Source organism: Aythya ferina (assembly GCF_964211825.1).
Source record: "Aythya ferina genome assembly, chromosome: 5".
Classification (NCBI taxonomy): Eukaryota; Metazoa; Chordata; class Aves; order Anseriformes; family Anatidae; genus Aythya; species Aythya ferina.
The window spans coordinates 33,777,772-33,802,330 of record NC_140301.1 but is presented as its reverse complement, the minus strand read 5'-3'; the positions used below and the strand labels follow the sequence as shown (position 1 = coordinate 33,802,330).

At 43.3% G+C, this 24,559-nt stretch overlaps 1 protein-coding gene across 3 annotated transcripts in view; it reads left to right on the top strand.

Moving 5' to 3' along the window:
- Nucleotides 1-24,559, top strand: part of LRP4 (LDL receptor related protein 4) — a 75,382-nt gene that overhangs the window by 12,578 nt on the left and 38,245 nt on the right. The window lies entirely within an intron of this gene.

Below are 24,559 nucleotides of genomic sequence, written 5' to 3'. Positions count from 1 at the left end.
TGCTAGCTTCCGTAATATTGCCTTTTAAATGACTGATGTGTAGTGAAGAGTTATTTTTTTGACCCTTAGTTGCAGAATCTGGATTTGAGTTTTATTCTTCCCACCTCTCTGCTGATGTGGTGATGTATTTTGATGAGCCTGGCGTGGGCATGCACACCCAAGGAGGCACAATGCCTCTTTCCCCCTGAGTTGATGTAGAAATGGCAGCGATGGCTGTAAGTGCCTGGCTGGTCCAAGGAAGACAGAGGTAACTGTTTGGAAACATCTGCTGCCTAAGCAGCCATTTCCCTTCTCCCTGAATGATTATGTAGGAGACTGAATGGGAAGATCTGCACGGGCTGAATCTCACACATGAGTTGTCAATTGGATCGTTTAAAGATCCACTCCGATGGAAATCGGAGCTTTGCATTGTTATATGCAGTGTGTGCATACAATAAGGACAGTCCCTGCTGAAGAGTTCCTAATTTCTGCATGCAATAAATTGACAGATGTATCAAGTAATAAGAAGAAACATAATGAAATACTGATAAACATAGTAAGTAAGGGCTCTGAAATGTTTTGCCCTTTAGTCTGTATGTTGATAATTCTTGTCCTCTCCATCCTCAGAATGCCTTTTTGTTGAAGCTGTGTATCTCTATTCTTTTTTTTCCCCTTCTGACATGCTGCATGCTGCATTATCACTAGTAAACGGATACATTTGGTATGTGTGGGGTCTGATACCAGGAGAATGAAAATTATTTTCAGATGTAATGCCTTTCTAAAAGGATCTTGCTGCGTTTGTCCTAGGTAGCACATGTTCCTGTTTTCTGCCAGTGTGTTTAATAAATGCTTGTCATTTAGTCCAGTGAGGGGTATCATATCTGAACCTGTCTCACAAAGATCTTTTCAACCTTCATGTCTCTTTCGTTCTTTTCCATATACTGACTGTAGCAACTTCTAGGATGGATCACAAATGGATATTTAACCATGTAACCACAAAGGTCAAGAAATATGAGAACAGACGCATAACTTGGACTTGGTTAGGAATCCAAGTGTTAAACCATGGATTCCTGACTTGGAATAGTTTAGCTGCAGCCAACTTCAAATAATAATTATTAAATGTTCCTCTTGCTGCTTTGTAGCAGGAAGCTAAATTGCTGGGTACAATTCTGTAAATACGTAGCTGGCCTTAGCAGCCATACTCCCAATAGCTTAAGTGTGTTTTTCTTTCTGAAAAGCTTTGGAGATTTTTTGTACAGTATTTCACTTGGGAGCATCCCCTTTGCAGGCAGTGGCGTAGCTGTTCACCGTGATGGTTGCGCCAGGTGTGCCAACAGTTGGGACTTTCTTTTTTTCGTCTAAGGATAGATGACAACTTGATTTTGGAGGCAACAGAATTTCTTCTTGCAAGGGTAAAAAACTGAACCATGGTAACTGGTTGCTTAAGAGCTCTTTTTTTCTGCGTACTGAAGTCAGTGGCTTTTTCCCAAATTAGAATGTTATGTTTTTAAACATTTACTGTACTCAAGTGTAGAATGATCTAATTCACCATGTTTATTCCTTTTCATAAGAATTTTCAGCACGGCAGCATGCATACCCGACTTCTAAATGCACAAACAATTGGTAAACAGACTGGAAGAAGAAAACAACTCCTGAGCCACTGTAGTAAATATGTCTGTAAAGCCATAAATAGGAAATGACCCCAACTTCTCCTGTCAGTTTGGCTCTGGGGCTATGGTTTTGTGAGCAGTGAAGCTGAGTGAGAAATTAAATCAGCTGGGTGAAAAGGAATTATAAGGCCCCTCCAATTTCCCCTGCTTACCCTCACTGTACCATTTTCCCTAATCTATTTCTTAAAAGGCTGTACAAAGACCTGTGCGAGCTCATGGACAGTCATGGGGCTGGTAGTAGGGAATGGAAGGCTGGGAGCCCTTGGAGCTACCTCTCCTGCTGAATATGAAACCACAGTCGAAGTTTCTTTTCTGTTTTGATCAAGTATTAGTTTGTTTCTGGAGGACCTGTGGGCTGTCTTACTTCTTAAATATAGTCAAATCAAGACTGCTTCCTGTCCTTTGCTTGTCATGCACAGAAGAGGGTTTGTTTTGGGAGGATATCTGGCAAAGAAATCAAGAAACTAGGTTATAGCATGAAGGGCAGGAGATTATATCTTCCACATGGAAAATAGTCATGCTCTGTTGAGGACTTGATACCTAAATCATCTTGTATGTAGTTCAGTTTGCCAAGTATTTGTACAGTTTTAAGGAGGAACATGGGAACAATTTCCAGAACGCCGCTGCTATTTGTAATCCTAAATTGTCTGATAGCATACAAAAAAAAAAAAAAAATGCAGGGAGGGGAACGAACCTCTAAGCACTCTTCTTCTCAGAACCTGAAATTAATCAACTTTTGACCTCCGAATAAAGGACCAGGAAATGGGAAAGCTAACTGAGCTCAACCTCTGAGGAAGCCCCTATTCCAAGGTGAGATGTACGCTATTATGACCCTAATGGTACGTAGCTTAGAGGCATGCTGTGATAAGCATACAGTAGACTGATCTTGAGCCTTCAAGGCTTGTTGGCTGAAGGTCTAAATGTACTAGATGTTCTTACTTCATAGAGAATTATCTGTAGGAATAAATATTATGTTTTCTCAGGGTTTAGGAATGGGAATGCAAGGTACAAGAAATACTTAGCAAATTCAGTCAAGATACAGCTCTACACTGAAACATTTTGCCCTCATCATAGAAATCCATATTTTTTTTTGTGACTGAAAAAAGTCATTTTACTGCATAACCACTAAAATAGATTACTACATAATGTCCACTTAGGAGTGGAAAGACAGGAAAAAGTCTGCATCCAACTGAAAAAAAAACAACAGGAACTTCTCAAGGTAGATGGTAATTACTGGAGATAAAGTTCTGCTACAAATGGAAGTAACTAGAAGAGTAGCCCCATGTTCTGCAGCATCTTTGCTGCTGTCCAGTTATTTTAGGTGGCGGTTATAACACTGAGAGGCTTGGGTCGTTCTTTGATCAGAGAAAGCATGCTATATTTGGCTGGATAACGTCACTTCTTGCAGTGCCCACGAGTTGTCTCAAAAGCTTGATTCAGCTTGACTTGTTGCACCCTACTCCTAAAAGTACAGTGGAATAAGAGAAGGAAAATGGCTGTCAAGACAACAGAAGATGGAACAGCTGCTTTTCTTGTTTTTTGGCTCTGAGATGATGGTTCCAGTACGAGGCAGCATGCCTGTGTGTAAGGTAAACCTTTGCTCTGTAGACAGAAAAGGTTAAAAAACTTTATTTAAAAAAAGTGCCAAAAATTCTTATTACAGGACTGAATGGTGTATCTGCTGAAATAAAGTGTGGGATTTGTGGAGAATACGTGTTTTGTTTTGTTTTTTATTTAGATATGCATCTCAGGTCTTGGAGCTTGGTCCAGGAAGTAGTATCAGGAGGAATTCTTATTAATATTGTTAATATTGGCTCTTCTCATGAGAAAAATCTACAGGCATCTTTGCCCTGCTTTTGGATGGAAACAATGGTTATTTCAATGTGTGTGCGTATTTTCTCGCCCCCAAAAACCTGGTTGCAGAGAAGTTTCATGAAAATAGGCAGCACAATAAAGGGGAGGCACCACCTAAGTGACTGGGCTGTAGGTGAAGATTACTTGTGAGTTTGCATTTTGTCAGACATCAAAGAATGCATTCCCTGCATTTGGCAAGAGATGTACCAAAACTGACTATTTGAGATGAACCCATCTGAAACTGGCTTTTTTAGTTCTGCTTCTCATGGAGCTCTTGAGGTTAATCAGGTGTGCACGCTGGAGTCTGGCTGGACATACGCCTATTTCCAGGTTCCCAGGCAGTGGCAGTGGTCCAAGGAGGTTCACCAAGCTCAGGAGATAATTCAGTCTGTGCTCGTGAGGAGACAGAAGTCTTCAGTTGGCTTTAATTGGGTTGCACTTGAGGACTGCTCCCAAGCTTTGGCTGGTATAGGATGTGGCTGCTTGGCTGCAGAGTGATATTTCTGGTGAGAGAAGCACGGTCAACTTGTGTTTTGAGCCACTGGCTGGTTCCCAGACAGGAATGAAAGGCTTTGTTTGTTTGTTTTGTTGTGTTTGTTTGTTTGTTTTGCTTAAACCTGTTAAATTGTTGGACTGGATTTGATCTGCTAGTGGTCTGATCTTCTGCTCATCGCCCACTGAAGGTCCACAGAGGCTGGCTTCACTTGTATAGGAGCAAATTTAACCAGGCTGTCTGAAGTAATGACCCCTCCCAGGGGTCTGTCCTGGGCCTCGGAATGGCTGAGTAAGAGGTAAAATAGTGCTGAATGTCACTGTTCACAGCCTGGCAACTTGCATTTATTTTAGTAGGCCAGATTATAAACTGGTGCTTTGGGAGCTGTGCACAAGTGTCCTGAGGTAACATCTTGCCAGATCAGACCCAGCAATCCGGAGGATCTTGGCTGATTGAACTGGAAGGAGCTGCAGGCGGGATGCTCTTCGCCCCCCGGAGACCTGAATCTCTTGGTCTTCAAGTCGCGTTATGAGGCCTGTGTGCCTCAGCACGGACAGAGCAGAGAAGCAAACTGAGAGGTTTTGCTGAGGGCAGAGAGGAAAGGAAGACGTCCTGCATGTTTCCAAACCTCCTCAGCGCCTCGGAGCACACGAGAGACACTTTACAATGCTAGTTGAACCAGTTCTGATGGTCCTTCCTAATTAGTCACATCAGAAAAGGCCAGGGATCTTTATTTCTTTTACTGATTTTTTTTTCCTGTCTTTTTTCTTTCTCTTTTGTCTTGCTTTCAGTTCACCCATCTGCATCTGGTCTTGCCCGGGCAGCTGCTGCTCTATTTGTATGTTCCCTGGGGGAGCTCTGGTGCTCCTTTAAGATCTCCTGTTGCTTTGGGAATTCACCTTTTAGACATGGTGCTTCATTAGCCTCACTCATTTATTTAGGACTGTGAGAAAAGATTTCCCCTCCCAAAAAGCAGAAGAACGGGTTTCCAGCAGCATCTGCTTGAGCGAAGAGTGTCTGTGTAAATAGAGCGTGTTTCAAAGCCTCTGCAATCAGCAAAGGAGCGGCTGGGGAGTTTTTGAAGGAATATTGTTTGACCGAGCTGGCACTATGTGGCCCGTTTGGAGGCGAGGCCTGAAGAGTTCCTGTCTGCTCTTTCTAGCCTGCGGAAGGTTTGGGGTTCGTGAGTGGCCTTGCTGCCCTTCCAAACCTCTCCAAACCAGAGAAAGGAGACTTTCTGGATTTTTTTGACCTCCAGGTTCTGTGTTTTCTTGTGGTTTGCTGCACCTCTCCCCCGTCGGGTGTTGTGGGAGAGCCGTCCCCTCTGCAGGCGCTTGTGGGAACGGCCCCGGCCTCACTTATCACCGGTGACAAATCAATGGCAGCCTTCAGAAAGCTGGCCCCCAGGATCCCCGCTCGGCCCGGCTCTGGAGCAGTGGGAGGCTTCCCTGGCAGATAAAGGGCTCCTTCCAGCTCTGACTTGTTGCCTTAAATCTAACCGAGGAAACCCTTTCATTCCCTATAGCAGCGGCCCCCTCCCTTCTCAATTTGTCTTAGGGAAGGTGGCGGTGGGTGGAAGGGGGGCACCTGGTGAGGGGAGGGGAATGGGAATGGGAGAGCATTTGGGTTTGTAGTGGTTTTTCTGTTTCCCTTTCACAATAGTCTGGCTGGTGCATGCGGAGCTGGGCTCACAAAGCCTCCCCAAAGTGCCTGGAGTCCCGCAGGGCTCCTCACAGTGCAAGTTTGCTGTGTGTATTCCTACCGACAATACAGCTGGGCCCAGCGACGGGCTCCAGCTTTGGGCAAATATTTCTACAGCTTTCCCTTAATCACTTTGAGGGGAGGAGGGTGAGATGGGTTTGCGAGGTGGGAGGGGGGGAAAGAAAACTTGTACATGAGGAAGGGCAAAACAGAGATGGGTGGAGGGGGATTTATCTCCAGCTTCTGTGATCCAGGCTTTTAAAGGGAGCCTTTGTCAGTGTTCAGCATCCACATTAAAGCTGGAGGGTTTGGGGGGCATCAGTGTTGGATCTGAGGGAGGAGATAGGTTTGGGCAGACAGCGCGTAATGGTTTGGGTTCAGCCAGTCTCCTTTATGGTTTTTCTTTTAGTAGGAGACATTAGCTGACATGTCCCTTCTGGGTGGTTTCATCTAAAGTGTTGGCATAGGCTGAAAGGGCAGACTTCTCGTGTTGAATATGTCTAGCTTATTTCTGCTCAACTGTCCTGTATGTTTTTATACTTGACTTTATGTTCCCTCTACTACCTGTGAACTATCTCTCTATTTCTAGTTTATTTGATCTGGCTCCCAGCTCCAGATGTGAAAGAAATCAGAGAATTGATATCTGTTTAAAGCAGGTTATTGAAGCTTGAGTGCCTGATAGGTTTTAGCCTTAGGAGTTCCTTGCACCCCTGCTTGTAGTTCTGGAATAGCTTGGTAACCTCTTACCTACATGCTGCTTCTGTCCTCTCTTTCTAAAGCTCCAGTGAAGGTATATAAATGGCACAAAACTACTTGTTTGTGACAAGGGACCATACAAGCTCACTTCTCACTAGCGTTAAGGGTAAAAAGTAACCAGGCAGCCTCCATTAAACATTCTTTTCCTTCCCTGCAGGGCTCCAAGCAAGCCTGCAGTTTGAGGCTAAATTCTTACTTTGGATACTCTGTATAGCAGGTGTTATTTGTTGTGTATTAAAGACTGAAATGACTTCTTATACCGGATGCTCTTGTTATAGTAGAAATGATGCCAGAAGCATCATCTTTGTTCTAAATCACGTCAGAATTGAAAATTGGCCAGGAGCTGCTTACCTGTGTCAGCATTGTTCTAAGGTCGTAGCTCCAGAGGTGCTTCAATCTGAATGTAACTACGAGCTGCTCAGATGGAGGCTGGACTTCCAGAACTCTCTGGCCAAGGCCTGGCTCATCTTCTGTTTCCAGTCAGTTAAATCCCAGCGAAATTTCCGAACTGAATCCAGTCTCCAAGCGATCAGCAGAATTATATAAGTAAAGATTATTCTGTGTCAGCATATGGGAGGACATGCAGGTTGAGAGAAGAAAAATCTGCGGTGCTATGGTAAAGCTCACAGTAAAGTTCTTAGCATGGATACAGTGAATACATTCAAATGAGGGACATCCATGCCTCTCATCTGGAGATGAGGGTAGTAAGTCCTTTTTTTTGTGGGAAGAAATTACTGACATGCCAAATACAGACCTGAGTCAAAAGAATGTTCATAAGTATCTTTATGGAGATTTTTTTTTAAAGCATCCTTATTCTCACTGGTATCTGGTGACTGCCCCTTTCTTGTGGATTGTTCACGATGCGATATTTGTAGAGGCATTCTATCCTTAGATCATCACAACTGCAACTGAGGGCAAGGTTTGTAGGGAAAGAGAACAACTTTAGGCTGGCTTATAAGCCTGGAAAAAGACATGGTTTTGGGAGCACAATTTCTCCTGAGAAGTAAAATAGAATATAAATCTTGAAGTGCACGTTGAGAACAACTACTTAGAGTGCAGTTTGTATTAATGTATTAGAAATTGAAGAGAAGGTTTCTTATACCTCTGAAACAGAAGGCCGTGTGTGTGAGAGGAGTGGTGCCATAGGAACCAAGCCTACCACAATCCCTAACTAATTTTCACTCTTTTCAGTTGCTTGAAGTTTGACCAACTTCTAACTTTCTAAGGCTGAAACTTGCGGGAGAGAGAGAAGGGTTTCTGCTTAAAACCCTCCGTAAAACTACAATTAAAAATGGTTCAGTGAGTTTGCAGAATAAGGATAGAGTGGAAACGCTTTGTTTTCCCATGATTAAAAACTTGCCATTCGGCAGAGAAGCTTCAGCGTGGTTTTTAAGCCTCCCATGCTCCAGAAATACAAATAGTGGAAAGTACTCAAAGACTCTTTGCTTTCACTGAAATCCACCCGTGTATGGTGGAGTTGTAAATCTTTGAAAATCAGTATTGGTATGTGCTGAGTCCAAGTTAAAAAGGCAAACAGCAAAAGCCTCTTTGACATCTCTCTGTGATGAATATTAGCTATCCAGTGTCCGGCTTGAGCTGAACAGGAGCTCTGCTCCAAGTGTTCCCCCAAGTGAAGGGCTGCAGAGGAACTGGGGTCTAGATAATGCCTTCTGGGCCGAGCAGGCAGTGAGGAGGAGGAGAAGACAGCTTGAGTAGGCTATTTCTGTGTGATACAATGCAGTACTGAAGATGGTGTTGCAACGCAAAAAATAACATAGTTCCCTATATAGTTGATTCTGTCATGCCACGAGTCAGTAAAGCCAGTGCACAAAACATGCAGCTGTGTGATTCCGGACAGTAATGCAACCTGTCTGCCTGTGCAAGTTCTTTCATGTAATTTTGAAGGCTTAACTTTTCACTAGCTGTTTTCCATCTTGATCACTTAGCTGTTTTTTTTTGCAGTCATCTTGCACCTGGCTTAAACTAAGGTATGTATTCTCAGTCAGAATAGAGAGAGGGCTGACTGTTTTCACCTGACTTGGATCAGGTTGAATTTCTGGGCGCTCCAGGTAAGCAAAGATGTTGTTCAAAGCTGAAAGAGCATCCTTCCTTTGAGAAAGTAGAATTAGCCCATTTGAAATGCCATGCTGGTGTGTATCTGTTCTTGTAGTGTTGCTGTAGAGAGAGAGGTAGGAGTTGAGAAGGAAAGAGTAAGAGGATAATAAACTTCCCTACTTCCATAATAATTAGGTAACAGAAAAGTGACGAAGGCATCTGGGCAGCTGTGAGATGGGAGATGCTGCCTCCTGCTCACCTTTTCTACATCTTGCCTCCTGCTCCCAAGTCTCACTTTTCTGTAGTGGCTTGCCAAAAAGCAGCATGTATCTTTCAGGTTCTTTTCTTTTGCCTGTCCTTTTACTTACAAAAGGAGATCTGAAGTTTGAGAGGCCTGAGACTGACTGGTTTGCTTCTCTTCCTCCGGTGTTGCTCTCCTTTCCTTCTGTTGTGTTTTAAATGTACTGTTGTCAGCATCAGCTGGCTTTATTTTCTTCTGAAGCATGCTCTGTGATACTGTTTTTACCAGGCTGTTGCTCAGTCCTGCTGTGAGAATTTTTTCATACCAGGAATTTCATACTTGTTAAGTTCATATGTGTAAAAGTAAATTTACTGAAATTTTTCAGGTTCTGTAACCGTTGGTGTGCTAGACCTGACCCCTCAGTTACCTTCTGTGAAAAGAGAGAGAGGTGGTGCTTGGGAGTCGTGGTGTGTCCACTCTTAGCGTGCTCTCCACTGCTGCCTCTGTGGTTAAGTTGTTCCTCACACAGCGTTCATTCTGTCTAATTCTTTGCACGGACACGTTCCCCATTCTGCAGAGGAATCAGCGTGTCTACATGTAGTATGTAGTATGAGGTTATTTTTTCCTCGGAGCTGTCCCATAGCATCTCCCTCCTATTTTTGCTCCTTCAGGAGGAAGAGAGCCAAGTCTCTCCTAGCAGTGCTGCTTGTAGCCTCTTGCAGCCTCTTCTGACCCATTCCCCGGTGAATGAGAGAGTTGAGCGGAGGCCACAGGTCTGCCCATGAGAAACACAAGGAACATGAGTTGAGATCCATGTTAATTTCCCCCCGGAAGCTGCCTCTCTGTAATTACAGTTCCAACATCCTCCAGAAGAAAAGGGCCCCGTCCCCCCTGCAGCCCCCCTGGCACACGCGATGCTCCTTGCAGCAGGGAAGGCAGGCGTGGAGCGGGGCAGGTCAGCTGGGGCCTGAGAACGCTCCCGGTCTCTGTCTTCCTTGCAGAAAGGGGGTGGGGGCTGTCCTCCCCCCCAGCCCCTTCCTTACCCCTTCCCCCAAATCTCCCAAGTAAATACAATTTTATTTTATTATATTGCTGCCGATCTGCTGTTGTTTTTCATACAAAAAAGGTGGAAGGGGCAAGAAGGAACGAAAGAGTCTGGCGACAGGAAGAGATGAATTGCTGAAGAATGACACTGGCAGGGACTATTGTTCATTTTAACGCTGGAGCAGGAGCAGAGAGAAACGTTCACACGCCATTCTTGGGCATCCTGCTGGGCAGGCTAGGAAAGGGGCATTCCAGCTGGTCATGAGATTTGGCCGGACAGATTGAATTGGGCTGAATAGAGTGCTAGCTGTTTTTATTATTATTTTTTTTTTTCTTATAAAAGCCCACTGATTAATTGCAATGGAACCCGATTAAAGGGAGAGTCTGAAACCCACATAGACACTACAGACATAAAGCTGTCAGCCTACCAGCATGGGATAACTGGGCCTTAACCCTTTACGAGGCTCACAGGGGAGGGGGATGCTCACCAGAGTCAGCCTTGCCCGGTCGGTGTTTACATGTTTGTGTGAGAGAAGACTTCTCTCATTTGGGGAAAGGGTTGTGTGCACAGCAGGAGCCCTGTAAACAGACTCTATCTCATGAAGGACAAGTGGCTGAAGAATGAAAATAAGGTTTGGGGATATTGTGCTCATGGAGACGTTGTATGGGAATTTGCTGAAATGTTGCTGGTTATGTATTAATAACTTCGCAAGTTTAGCAACTCTTGTCCACATCTGTCTCCTCTTCTGGGCTTTCTTCAATACAACAATAGGAAAAAATTCATGAAGGGACCTGCAAAGTTCCACAGGCTCCGTGTGGATTTTTGCAAACAAACTTAGTAGAAACGCAAATAAACCGGTGGTGTATATAAAGTGACAAAATGGGTAGGTGTGTAAAAGAATGTTGTAATCTGTGGGAGAACAAAGCTGTAGTTCAGGTGAACATGGGAACTGATGCAGAGATTGAAAGCAAAGAGACAACCTGGACATGCATTATCTGAGCAGTGAAAGGATGGAGTTTCAAGATGCTTAGAGACCTCTTTCTGAGTGAAAACCCTGGTTTCATTTCAAATCAATGGAAAAAAAGGTCTAAGTTGTGATACTTCTGGTTCCCTTTATTTATCACTCAACTGATTTAGTGTCTGGACATGGCTGAATGCTCTCTGCTCATTCTCCATCTTTACTATCATGATTGCAGTTTGCTTCTGCTGTTGAGAACAGATGAGTTATTCAAACAGACTCTTCAGGCTTTGAAAGGGGTCTCTGTGTTGCAGTGTGAGATTCTGGGGGGGAGGAAACGCTCTAGCCCCCCAGCAATGTTTAGCTTCAAGCATGGCAGAGTAAAAGATGGCAATGTAAGATCTCTAATGAGAGTGCCGTTTGGCCGTTTTATCCTTTTCTACAGCAAACCCTGCACGTGTGTGCCCACTGGCTCGGAAATGTTTCCCTAGAGAGGTGAAAAGAGCAGGGATACAGTTGGTAGCAAACAAAGGTTCTTTGTGGGGCCTTTGGGAACATGATGGAGGGATTACTTTTTGCTATCTAAAATCTTCCAATTCATCTCTCCAAATGATTTATAGGAGCAATGGGAGGTTCCTGAGCAGAAAGTTGCTCGTCTTCCTTTTTCTTATCCTGCATCTGTGGTCGCTTCCATCAGAAGTGATCAGTGCAGGTTGTTCCCTGCCAAACTGGCTTGGCTTCACAGGAAGCAACTGGGGGAGTCTTCATGCTCAGCTCCTTCCTCTCAAGAGAAGGAAAAATATCATAACAGACGGAAATATCTTTATCCTCTCTTTACATAGATGTTTGTATTAGATGGAGTGTTTGAGTATTCAAGGCAAGAAGGGCACTATGCTAAATCCATACAATTCATCAGTGAAAATGGAGAACAGTGTGAATGGACAGTTAGGATCTTGCATATTGCCCTGTGAGAACATGGGCTCTGTGAAGATACCGAGCGGGGAGACTGGAAGTAACCACCTGCTCTTGGTTGACCAAGGACAGGAGTTCAGTTTCATGGTAACTCAGCTTTGACATAGCCAACGAGCTGGGAATAACAGAATTTCCTCGTTCTTACTCTGTATTTTGAATGTGGAGAAAGAAAGGTGGATGAGAACTACTGTAGTTAGAAAAAAAAAAAATACGAGAAAGTGAGACCTAAAGAGTGCTGTTCACACAACCTAGTAGGAGGTTGGACAGGGGAGTCACTTCTGCACAAAAATATTCTTACTCGGTGGTGTCTTCCCGTATCTTGTTTCTTTTTTCTGTTTCTTCTGTTTGTTTGTGCCTCCCCCTCCTTCCTCCCTGCCACCTACTAGTCCTGCTGTAGTCCTTTCCTGCAGCTCTGTTAACGTTTAACAAATTTCCCTTCAGTTCCTATGTTTCTTTTGGCTGTAGCTCAAGGCAAACTCCCCAGATCCAAAACTAATTTAGGGCTCTGAGCAACAGTAGCATTTAAATGTTGGCTTTATGCCATCAGGCGGGCAGCCTCTTCACTGAGAAGAAATCTAATTCCAGTGTTTATTAGATCAACAGTGGCCTCAGGGCTGGACTTCCTTTAATGTTGGCCTTTTAATAATCGTAAGGCTAATACAGGAACTTGGGACCCCCAGGAGGGTCTCAGGAGCCTGGCTCTGACCTTTTTTTGGGGAAGCAGGACTTGGATCTTGCTTAATTTGGGTCAGGGAGCGGAGGGGAGCAGACTGGTGAAGTGGAGCGGGAGGTGTTATTTTGACTTCCCCAGCAGTGTGTGTAAATCCTTCCCCATTTGTGCAATGGTGACTTTGATTTCCTGCGAGTTTGTTTTAATGAGCTCTCTGGGGTAAGGACCTAGGTAGGGCAGGGCAAATTGCGCCCTGATTAAGAAGTGGACTGGGACTGGGTAGGATCTGCGTTAATTTCTCCATTTGGCCACAGGCTCTTGGGGAAGTCACTTAGGACTCAGGTTTCCAAGCACGAAGAGTGCCTGCGGTGGGAGGTATGAGTACTCGGTAATACCGAGCGTCAGGTCTAAATCTTCTGGGCCAGATGTGTAATAATAGGTAAATGTCTAATTTTCTGCCGTTTTTAAATGACTTAGGCACTCAAGTGCTTACAGATCTATGCCGCTGGGCTTCCCCTTTCTGCTTTTGAACCAAAGATGATACTTCCCAGTTTCAAGGGGTGCTGAAATCTTTCGTTAAAGGAGAAAGGCTCTCCGACACTACCGTAGTGGAGAAAGATGTGCTTCCATAATTAGGCCACGTTGCTTTTTCTGCATCTTCCTCTGCCTGCCTCAGTGCCGTTGCCATTATTTTGTGGAAGGTGGAGGTGAAACCCAACATCAACAATATGAAATTGGCTGTATGGGATTCTCTGGTCCTTTTTCACTCTTGTGGTTAATTTTTCTGCCGTGGGAATACGAACGAACTGCCGAGCTCGTGGCTTTGTGCAGGCAGCACCTGAGCCCCACAGCTGAAGCAGAGGAAGAGCTTTGCGACCACTCTGTAAGTCATGCGAAGGAGCCTCGAGGCCAGGCGCTGTGGGAGGTGCAGGATGGTGCTTCGTGAGCTGCCTAGAAAGCGAGCGAGTGCGGGTGGGCTGAATGGGGCCGATGCACAGCATAGCTGCCCTGCAGTAACCCCGCTCCGACGTTCTTGCTTTTCCTCTTGGCAAATCCGTTGGAAAGAACTTGTCCCATCTGAGCCCATAAAACATGCTTGTGTTAAACTTGTGCCTTTGAGTGCAAGAGTGCACGTGTGTGTGTACTCAAAAAACGTTACTTGTTTTTTTTCCTTTTTTTCCTTTTAAGTGAATCCAGTTCTCTGGTAGGCAGTACGGTTGCTGTGATGTCTTTGTGGTCGTGTGGTACCTCTCTTTGCCAGGCCCAACCCTGTTCTTCCAGCTCAGTCTGGCCAGCTAATAATTGCCCCTTCGTTGCTCATCCTCTGAGGGCAACATAATATCATGTGTGGGATTATTTTTTTTTATATTTTTATTTTATTTTTTTTGAAAAAGCAGTACAGAACAACTCTTTTTCCCAAGATAGCTCCGTTTATCTCGTGGTTTGCGCTTTTGAAGTCCTCCTGCCTGTGGGATTGCAAAAATGAGCTTGTGCCTCCTTATTGCCACAAAACCACCCTGTGTATCCTACCCCTTCCCTGGAGAACTCCTCTGCTAAGCTGAGCTATTGTGGTTGGCTTCCCAGTTTCTTGTGCGGCGGGGAGCTGGAAAGCTCCAGAGCTCAGATGCTGCACCACTAACATGATGGCTTCTTTAAAGGAGACCAAATAGACTTCTTAAAATGACCCTGTCAGAGAGCAGTCTCTGTCTTATCCAGGAGCCTGGCCTTTTCTGTGTTATGCCATCATGACGAGAAGAAGCTGACTGCAGCCTGCAAAAGCCAAAATGGGCTTTGGGGGTGGTGATGGTGGGGGGAAAGCCTGTCATCTCCTCACCTTATGTGCCTGGACAACTGCAAAATGTTTGGTTCCTGGAAAAGGAGGATGTTATAATGCTGACATTTTATTTCCTGAAAAGAGATGTATGAATGTCCATGCTGATGTATCCTGATCAGGACAGGAGAACTTGGCTTTTGTCTTGAATAGGTTAAACAAACAAAGGAACGTCCTGGCTTCTAGCTCTGGAGAAAAGCTGGGCATGACAGAACATCCTTACAGCTAGTCCAGTGCCTGGAGAATCATACGGATGAAAGAGGCTGACTGACAATTTCCTGTGGAACAAAGTTATTTAGTGTACTTCAGAGAGCCGGTGCAGGAGGAAACCGTGAAGGCCAGTTCAGCAATGGCATCTGAATGTATTGAGAGCAAGGTTTTGGATGCTTTGTAAATCGAGAGCACTGGATTGGACAAGCACTGATGCACTAATTGATGAAGATTATAAAAGGTGCAGGAGAGAAAGCTAAAGGCTCAAGAAGCTTCTGAGTCTGTCGAGAAAGGAGCCAATTTCTTAGAGGATCTGTGGCAATGAGGTGGTTGTGTATAATCTTTTGTGCTCTGAACTTTCCTAAGTATGTTTACCAGACTTTTAATCCTTGCAACTCAGATCCAAAAGTGTCACTTTCAGCTTTCTTGGCTCTGTGAAGCCTCTGAGTGCTACTTTTCAAGCAAGGATGGCAGCAGTGCTTTTCTACTCCTAGCTGTCCTCTTTTGACCATTCTGTTTTCTTAGCCCCCTTCCCCCCACATCCAAGAGACAGCTCAGCTTCTTGGGAAGCTGCAGTTAAACAGGTGCGGTGTATAGATGGTAGACATAGCTGTCCTCCTACAAAACTAAAAACTTTTTAAAGCTCAAATCAGGTTGAATTAGATCATGCACAGTGAGATGACAGCTCTGTCTCAGCTGCTAAGCAAGGGATTTAGGAAATCCCAAAGATGCTTAGAGCTTGGAAGAGGACATGACAGGAATGGGAGCAGAAACAGAGTAAATGTTGGAACTGTACTGAAAGTTTGTTTGCCCTGAAAGTTAATATTTGGGTTACTTAAACTAAGGGAAGTGAAGTAGAAGAGGGAGGAATGCATGGATACAAATTCAAGGTTTTTTTCCCTCATATTACCGTTACAAGTGACAGATGCTGAACTGTTTTTCATTAGGTGTTGTAGTCTGCTTGCTCTCATTTCCATTCAGAGAAGGGGAAGAATTGGAAAGCTTCAGAATTTGTGAAATACCTCTGAACTTCTGATTCTTCCAAGTCACTTCCAGGACGTGACAGAGTATGTATTTGCTGTGACTGTAGAAAAGCTCAGGTGCTCCTGCAGCTGAGGTAACGTAAAGCTCACTGTAGGATAATTGCTTCTAGTATTTACTTGACTACTTTAGCAGGTGGATTGGGCTCTGTGCATTTGTGACCTGACTGCTACCCAAACCTTAGTCATCTAAGTCCACTCTTCCAGAGCTAACTTCAGTAGATCTGCAGTATGCCTTAGGGACAGTAGCAATTGAAGCAACCTGTTTGCAAAACAGTGTCTGTAGCAGTAAGAGCAGGCCGGGGGTTATTTCTAGGGTCTTGCAGAGAACCTGTTTTCCAAAACTTCCTTCTGAAGGGCTGTAAGTAGCACTATTTGGTTAAAGCAGTGAGCTGCTGCTTCAGCTACAGTATGTTTGATATATGGGATGTGCAGGATGTAACCTTGAAAGTCAAGAAGTGGTGATATTGAGGTTAGAAGATGGATAAGTTGTGTCTTTCGTAACATCTGGTGGACCCATCGCACCCAAACTATGCCTCTGAGGAAACTTCTTTGTCTTGGCCAATTAAAGCTTTGGGGAATAAACCTATCATTAGGGTCATGAGTGTTGCATTGTGTAGGCCACATTTCAATAACTTGAGGGGTGGTGTTTGTCCTGCTTCCTTCTGTTAGGAATTGCTTCCCTGTGGCGAGCACAGCAGTTTTGTGTGTTTATCCTTAGCTTTTTATTGTAAGCTTGCTTTTAGGAGGATATACCATAAGAAAACTATCTAGAAATTCCCTCATAATAGAGAACTTCCTACCAGAGATGTGAGTCAGTCTAACTCCAAAGCTCAGTTTGTTATTTGCAGAAGAGAAAGATTAACTTTCTCACTGCTTCGTAGACAGAGGGATTTCTCTAAAGGAAAGCTTATGAAACTAAAATAGTGATGCTTTCTGTTCTGTAGCCGGGGAAACAAACTCCAGTGCTTCACTAGCCCTAATCAACATCTATAGGTCATCTCCATGGACATACAAGAGTAGAAGAAGGATTTCCGACTGCTCACTCAACTTCAGACTCAAGAACTAACATGCTAGTGGAAGTAGAGTAGCTGAAATGCATCGGATGTACCCTTCTTCCTATGGGTTATCTGTTTCTTAAAACAGCAGATTGCTTCCCTAGCTGGCACTTACCAGTTGTCTGCTATCTTGAAGGTCTCCTGGTAACACTTCTGTTGTTTTGCCATTATTTTGTAACTTTGAGTGTCTACTGTGCTGTATGATTCATGACAAAAGAGTAGTAAATTGTTCACATCTATTATGGGACAGGAAAGGATAGAGGTTATTAGTCTGTGGTTTGGAAAAAAAAAAAAGGTGAAAGAAATGGAAAGTTATTTGTCTCATCTTGCTGAGGTGACTAATTCTTGCAAAGCACGATGTAGGTTTAAGGTAGTATTTTAAAGTGTTTGTCTAGTGTTTACGTTCAGAAAGGGTTTGAATTCTGTAGTTCCTGCCTTGCAGGCCACGGTGTTCCAGCTAAAAATTGCTGTGTTGTTCTAGAGCAGGTGATTATATTTCTGCTCTGTCTTGTGCAGCAGCAACCTGTTAGTATGCTGCCCATTTCTGAGGGATTTCTGGTTAATGTACTTGAGTGAAATGGTTCTGCACGACAAGTAATTTCGTGCTGTGGCTGAGCACTAAAGACCTGTCCCTTGGATTGTTCATTGCAGTTCTCTGTGGACACGCAGTTGCACAGGAGCTTGCAGCTGTGCAAGGAAATGCCACTCCAGGCTAAAATAAGCAAAACGTGTCTTCTGATGGTGTCTTTCAAATATCACTCTACACCTCATGACAGAAGATGGATGAAATGCTCTGTGTTTAAGAGGGCAAATCTACAGACAATGAAATGTCAAGGCTGAAGGGATGCTTTTAATAATGACAGGAAGGAAACTTCACAAGGTAGGAAGCATAACGGTCCTTGGAGTCCAAATTTATGAGCAAGACAAATAATTAAGTTTTCCACAGTGAAAACAACAAATTCATTGGATAAAAGGATTTGGGAGGCTGAACCTCTTCCTGTAAGGGCCTTGGAGAATGTCAGAGATGGTGGACTGTAGCTCATGACTTTCTTTAGTCTTTGTTTTACCGAGAATCTGTGAAGGGGAGAATGGATGTTCCCAGTGTGTAATGTTTCAGAACACTCGTGTAGAGGTAATGGCAAAACTGTCACACTGAACTGTGACCTTTTGAAATACTGAAAGCTGTTTCTAAAAGATGTCTCTGTTGGATTTTCGTTGGACTTCGACACCTGACGCTGGCTGATACAAGGCTGGTAGTGTGCCTGGTTCCTTGGATGAGCACACCACTTGGCAGGCCTCTGGAAGAAGGCCACAGAACAAAACTTGTGTTTTTGAATCCTCGACCAGAAGTCATAAGGGTAGTGTGCTAATGCATTTGCTGTACATTTTGTTGCTGCAGTTAGAATATCTTGTTTAGTTTCCTTATATTAACCTGGTGCTGGGGTGTGTGGAACCGAGTGCTTTAACCTAGTTCTGCACAGAGAGAAAATTTCTTCCTCCATGGTGTGACACTTCTGCATGTTTAACCTAAAAATACTTTTTTGGCTGCCATATTGCGTCATGACATAAATCCATGGCCAGCTTGTCTTTTATTATTGTTCCTTGATTTCTGCAGGCATTGCTGCATCCCAGATTTTTCTTTTCAGTTTCTTTTTTTTTTTTTTTTTTTTCCAGTTGAGTATCTGTTTCAAATTACTTTCCACCAGATGCATTAGCTGCCTTTTTTTTCCTTAATTTTTTTGAAAGGTTGAATCTTAATTTCCTGCTCATAATTCTAATCTTCTAAGGTCTCATCTGTATTATTTCTCTGTCCTCTGTGGTATTTGCAGAGGAGTGTTTCCTATTTTGGTATCCCTTGCAAGCTGCTTTAGCATGGTTCTTATTCTCTCTTCCATATTGTTAATGAAGTTATTTAATGGGACTGGATCTAATGCTGATCCCTATGGTATCTACTAGCCATCTCCACCCCCTGCAGCTTGACTTGCTGCCATTTCTCATTATCTTTTGTTTATGGTCCTTCAGCTGATTTTTTTGGTCCGTGTGTGCTTGTAGCCAAGCCAATTTGAATTAGTTTTTGTGAGCAGGATTTCATGGCAATAATACTGTCCTTTCTGCTCAGTCTCTGGATATTTAGGAGAACACAGCAAGCTTTAGCACGCTGTGCTGAGGTGGCGGTAGGATCCCTGTTTCTAGAGGGGGGAGAAGTAATTTGTAGAATGTTGTACAAGATAGAAATAGATCTAGGACAAGTGTCTAGAGACCTTGGTTCCAGTCATCTTGTTTATTACGAAGTGTCCATTTAGGAGTTAACGTGCTTGGGAGCACAAGCTGTAACCATTGCTCCTTGATCCTTGAGTCTTTTTACGTTCAACTCTTTCTTCAGTGTTTTCCTGTCGATAGCTGTTTCTGTTAATGCTTTCCTATCCCAGTGCAGAATGAGGTTTTCAGTGGGGCTGGTAATCTTCTGTGGAATCAGAATTGGGCCCCAGGGAGTCAAACATGTTTTTAAAGGCCTCATATCTCCTGACCCAGGTAGTATTTCTGAAATACAGCCTCTGTTCCTGTCTCCCCCTGCCTCACACATATACCCATAGCACCAAACACTAACTAATTTTGCACTTTTAATGCTTTCCTTATTTTCTTTAAAAGCTAAGTAGCAGACATCCCCTGGCATTTCTCTTCTTTGTGCTTGTTATTCCCTGTTGTCATATCCACTGTAACGTTTTTCAGGTCTACCTGGCATAGGTGTGCAATTGAATGAGAGCTAAAGGGTGGTTGTAGTTAACAACATGCCTCTCCACAGAACTTTGTTCAGCCACGTCTTTGTTTGAGAACCACTGGTTCAGGCTGAGGTTTCCCTTCTTTTCCCTCTAAGCCTGGAAAACTTTCATCCTTGCTTGAAAACTGTTAAAGTATGCGCAATACCCTGTTACAATAAAATAAAAATCTTTGTCAAAAGAAGCTGTAACATCCCTGATATTCTCCACCTCATGTTTTTGTTTGTTTATTTTTTAACAAAACCTCACCACTGTAACATTTTTCTCTCAAACAACAACAACAAAAAGTTTTGTTTAAAACTTTGGAGTCTTTTGGGTTGCTCATCCCACTGACATGTGAGGTTAATTTTACTCTAGGCAGGCATCAGATACTTGGACACCCTGTGGGTACCTAGTAAGAGCTGCTTCAGGTACTTCCACAGTGGGAGTAATAAAAGAAAAAAAAACCCTGTTGGCTTTTATCAGTGCGAGGTTACCCCTTCTGACATCAGGCTGTGCTGTAATATTGCTTTTGCTGTGTCTGCCAGCAGAGCTCTGGGCTTAAACAATGGTCAGCAAATCCGTCTTCTAAAGGTGGATTAACTGTACTTTCCTTCAGTGGAAACTGCTATTTGGGTAAGGGAGAGGAATCCAAAATTTTCATTTTCCTTCAAGATAGGCAAGAAAAGAAAGCTGAGCTACTTTGCTACAGTAACAGCAAAGTGCTGGACAACGAATATGTATCAACTGAACTATGTACAAGGCTGTCTGAAATGTCCAAGGTCTTTCCTCATCAAGGAATATATGTGATGGGAACACAAAAGCAAGCTTGGCCTGGAAGACGAGGAAGAGAAATGGTATCCAACACAGGACTTACAACAGCAGGTAAACAAGGTGCTAGAGGCTATTAAAAGCTGTGCTACAGAATTCACTGATTTTAACCCCAAATAAACAATTAGATGCTCATGGGTTCCAGAAATTAGAAATGAAGTGCACTTACCAAAGCCAGGGCAAAATATTCTGGTGCTTAAACTTTTTTTTTTCTTTTTCCCTCCAGAAATGCTTTTTGCTATATCCTTCTGTACTTCTTCTGGGGGAGAATATTCACAGCCTTGTGCCTGTCACTGTTAGGATTTGGTTTTTGCGCTAATTTTCCATTTAATTCCATTGTTCATACTCCAGTTCTGTTATACAGCCCTAGATTTTTCCTGTATGTCACTGCCAAATATTTGTGCTGTATTCTCACAACTTTTCAATATCCAGTTATATCTTCTATCCTCTGCCAGGGACTTAGATGGTAGGATTAAAATTATAAAAGCTGGTATTGTCATCTTTTTTTGTTTTGGTTGCATCTCCTGTGGTAGTGAAATGGCTCAGAAATATCTGTCTTCCCCTGGAGGTCTTCTGGAGGTGATGAAATGCGGAATCTGTCCCTGGACGGGGAGGAACCCAGGGCTATGTTGCTCAGTCCTGGACCAAAACAATGAATATTCTTTTCAAAGGCCTCTGTTTCTGAACTGAACACTCTGCAACCATAGGTCATGCCAATTATTTTAGTAGTTTTTTTAGGGTTTTCTAAACGTGCTGGTATTGTTTTTTACCTTGCAGTATAGAAGAAATAAATGGATACTTAGCCATGATTAGCTGTGCTACTGTGCTATGTGTACACAAAGATTTATGGGATGGTACAAGCAAACTGATGGCTGTGAATTTAATACTACTGCTTTAAAAAATAGCAGTAAGAATTTCTGTGTTAGGGTGAAGGGGAAAAGATGCGATGAGTAGGGTGGCATGGAGAGGAAGAGTCTCTGGCATAGTCATTTCTTGGTACCTGGAAAGAAAGAACATGTGGAAAGGCAGCGTGGTATTGCCTGTAGATGCCAGGATCTTTGGCAGTTGTTTGTGCAGTATTCTTGGCCCTCATCCATTTGAGGTAACTTTGTAATATGTGAGAAAATCCTGCTGTTTGCTAGAATGCTGCCAGGGCCTGACAGAAGTGATGGACCCTGAAGAAGAAGAAGGTGTTTAAGCAACAGCCTGTGGAAGGTGGAATCCCTACAAACTAGGGGTAAGAGCTGCCATCTGTCACTATTTGCACTGAAAATAGGAGAAGCTTTTCTCCTCCTGGCATGCCATCAGGATTTAAAAGAAAACGTGTTTTCAGTCTCCCCTAAAAACTTGCTGTTGCTAACAACAAGGGGTACAGAGTTCAGCGTGATAATTATTCAGTCTGCTTAAGTTTCCTTTGTAGTTTCAGGGACTCTGTGGCAAATACAGCGCTGTTAAGTAATAGCTCAGAGCGTTGCAAGTGACCTCATCAGCAAAACGAACCTTTGCAGGACTGGCCAAGACAGGCCAGGAGAGTTGAGTGATGTTAGCTCAGAACCTGGCAGTGTCTCTGCATAGCTTCTATATATTGTTTTATGTATATTTCAGTGTTAAAATATGTCATTTTTTGCCTCTTGCATAAGCAAAATGACTTTGGAGTACAGAGGGTTGTTAAAACGTCCAAGCCTCCAGCGTGATGAAAAGTTTTAGGAAAATTGCTTGTCACGGCTAAGCCCCAGAGGTGCCCCTTGTTCTTGCTCTGGAATAATGTGCAGAAGTGTAAGAAGATATTTCTGCTTTGATTGCTGGTCCAGTTGCCTGAAGGGCAGGCGCTGACTTCCGCTGTGTTCCTGGACCCCTGACGGACTGGTCTTGAAACGTGACACTGGAGGTTTATGTTCCACCCTAATGCGTGTTTGGTTAGTCTTCCATCTCACGCTCCCCATCTTTAGTAAGAGCTCAATGTTAAAGAAGAAGTCTTGTGTTGAGGCTTCTCACGCCAAATGCCCTTCTTCCGCTTGTCTTAGAGGTGATGGAAGAAAACGCGCTTCTCATCTTTCTTCTTCCTGGCCCTCTCTGGTTACAGAGGTGCTGTCACTGGAGCTCTGAGCACTGGGAAATAATCTTGGGACACCAAGGGTGAAACACTGTCCACATTGAGAAAATTGAGAAATGCCCAATTGAGAAAATTCCTGTTATCTGCAGCTCGTCCCAGGCTTCATTCAGTCTCTTCTTTGTATTGGATAAATGCCAGTCATCTGGGATTGGTTCTTCTGATGCTATTTACAGGTTGGAATAAGTTACTGCATTAAAAATGGTCATCTTTCAAGGTGAGCAATACTTGTGCTCTCTGAACGTGAAAGCCCAAGTGTAAGATTAAGGTAAATCCTGATTTATAAAGCATGTCATAAAGGCTAGAAGGTTAGTTAACTTCAAGATCACAAATTGCAAAGCATTAGATTCAGAAAGGTCATAACATACTGTGCTCCACTAGTCTAAATTGACATAATAGTACCATGGATATAGGCTCGTGCATATAAGGGAGCGTTGGTATTTGGGTTATAACATACCCTTCATCTCCCTACGGTTTCTGAAGCCTTATAAAGACACAAGCCAGAGGTGGCTGAACATAGCAACTTCAGTGAGGTGGGAGGAACAGGTTAAAACGTGTATATTTGTATATCCTGATATTGGTTGCAGTAACTTTGGAAGATCAGTGTGTTGAACAATTCAGCTGGTTAAGTTGTAGTATGCAGGTTTCCCAGCACCAGACAGCTGCACTAATTCTTCCTCTGCAATTGCAGAGGTGTTCCTCCATGCTGCTATCCAGCAGCTAAAGTACCTCTCACTTTTACTTTTTTTCCCCAACTTCTCTGACTGAATATTTTCCTCAAATTTAAGAGCTGTTTGTCTCAATGTTTGATCCTTTCCTGTCTTTCCTGTTGCTGAAGCTACCCTAGGTCATGACATGGCGGGGGCTTGGCAATATAGAACAAGTTGCTGGTACTTTCATGTGTGTGTTTTTTTTTTTTTTTTTTTAAGGGTAATGAGGATGGTGATCATCATCTTGGTGTCATCATCAACAGGAAGGGATATTGGAGCTGAAAGTAGTTAGAGTAAGTGCTTCGGGTTACTGTTGAGCAAAACAGTAGAAAAATTGCTTTGAAAGAGGTAATTTAAACAGCAGCTACCTTAGTTACAATATGCAGCTGGTTCTGCCTTCCTGAGCTGTGGTAGGCTCTGGCAGAAGGTGATTTGTCCTGAATTTCCTGTGCTGTCAGTTTGAAGGAACTTCTGCTTGACCTTTGGGGAAGCTTGTGGTTCTTCTGAATTTCATTGTGATTATTTGTAATAGTCAAGTGTATTGTGTTGATGATGTGTTACTTTTCCTTAAGGATGTCTGTGCTGAGTTTTTTGCCTTCTGACTCACATTAGGGTTAAACTTGTCTTTTGAAACCTGCATCACTCACTCGCTGTCTTTTTGAGCCAGGCTTTGCTCTGGCTGTACCTGGTGAGTTCATTGAGTGTCTGAGACCACTCCACTCCCTTTCATTTCTAGGTCCTTCTTTCTGTTCCTTGTTCACCTTATACTCTTCCTCCTTCTGTCTCTTTTTACACCAAATATTCACCGCTTTCCCTAGCATCTACAGTGGTGCCTTAGATGTGCTTTTTCTACTAAGCCTTTTAAAGATAATTTGTAGCAGAGATGGGAAATAACAAAAAGCTTATTGCACCCATGGCAGTCTATGAAAGGGAAGACATGGCAGCTGGTTTCATTGGCCCAATTCAGTAGCTCGTGGATGTGCTTGGGAAACAGTTTGTACTGAGCCCTTGCAACAGGCAGTATAGCAGTGGGGGCAAGCAGCAGGGGCTGGCACAAAGCTCAGACAGCTCTGTTGCAGAAGGAATGGTATTATTGACAGTTCTGTTGCAGAAGGAATGGTATTATTCCTCTCAGAAGAAGTGCATCCCATCAAAACTTAAATCTTAGCTTAACTTGTCCAAGTGGATGTCCTCACTGGAGAGAGTTCTACTGCTGAGAAAGCTTGCAGAACAGTTGCATAAAATTTTGCAGGTTGTGCTTTTAACGATTAGAATAGGAAATAAATTAAGAGGCTTTTTTTTTTTTTCCCCTCTCTGTAGGATTTTGTGGTTTATGGTTTATCTTGGATATACTAACAGTAACAACTGAGATCAATAAGTCTGCAAGTAAATAGGTTGGGGAGTCGTGTCTGGGGATACCACTTGTGGCAGGTATCCCTCTGAACTTCTTTAGTTAAGATTTATTTCTTACACTTAAAGTTTTAACATTGTTTGAATTGCAGCAAAAAGGAACCACCAAAAAATCCAGTCACAGATTAGCCCGAGGTGGTTGCTGATTGACAGAATAATCATTTATTTAACAATGATATTGATTATATTGATTTGTCTAGATAACTTCA